Source organism: Aplysia californica, unplaced genomic scaffold (genome assembly GCF_000002075.1).
Source record: "Aplysia californica isolate F4 #8 unplaced genomic scaffold, AplCal3.0 scaffold00783, whole genome shotgun sequence".
NCBI classification, from domain to species: domain Eukaryota; kingdom Metazoa; phylum Mollusca; class Gastropoda; order Aplysiida; family Aplysiidae; genus Aplysia; species Aplysia californica.
In genome coordinates, this window is record NW_004798053.1 from 17686 (window position 1) to 18713 (window position 1028).

Below are 1028 nucleotides of genomic sequence, written 5' to 3' on the forward strand. Positions count from 1 at the left end.
TATATATATATACGTATTCATTGTCCACAACCCACCGTCAAAACCGTTAATCAACTTGTCGTGGTTTAGGTTGGCCACAACTGGCTGGTAAAGTCAAAGAAACCCGCCTCCTAATTTATTTATATGTCGCGTTGATGGGAGAACGGATACATATGTGTAGTAATTTTGAGGGGCATCACCTCTTACAATTAATTGACAGTCACGGTAACATGCCGTGGGAGAGGATTAGGGATAACGTGCTGATGAAATGTCATTCCGGCAATCTGTACGAAATCAACCCTGACGTAATCGACTCTCTGTCTCGACCTTCGCACTTGCTGTCAACTTCCGGACGTGTGTGCACCCTAGCGACAGCACTCACCCCTAGCGTTCGGGTCTCCTGACATTTCCAACTCTTTACTCGTCAATTTTACTCTCTTTGTAGTTGTCGAACTCTAATGATTATAATTAATGTTTCCTGCTCCAGAAAAGGTTTTCATGTTTGTTTTTATTATTTTATTTTTTTAAAATTATTATTTCTTTTTTATTTACTTGTCAATCTTACTCTGTGTGGTGTCGAATTCTAGTGATATCATCCTTATTATTGTCTTTTCGAACTTGTAATTGTAACGACGTAGATCTCTCGAGATTATTAGAATATTTGTGTCTTTAAAGATATATGATAATAACACGTAAATTTAAAAAAATAAAATAAACCCAAACATATTTATCACTAGAATTCGACACCACACAGAGTAAGATTGACAAGTATACAAAAAAGAGATAATAATTTAAAAAATAAAACATCCAAGACGCCCACCGATTGTCGGGGTGGGGGAGTGGTCATCTTGTGCAGGTGATCTTCTTGGAAAGTGCCAGTATGATATATAATACGCCTCGCTCATTTCCTCCTCCCGCCCCTTCCGTATAGACTTACCTGTATGGTATTTACTGTGACGTGTCTGCCTGTTTTTCCACTCATCATATCCTTTCCATTCTTCTTTATCTTTCTATCCCTCTTTCTTTGTATTATTAGATTGTTGGTGGGG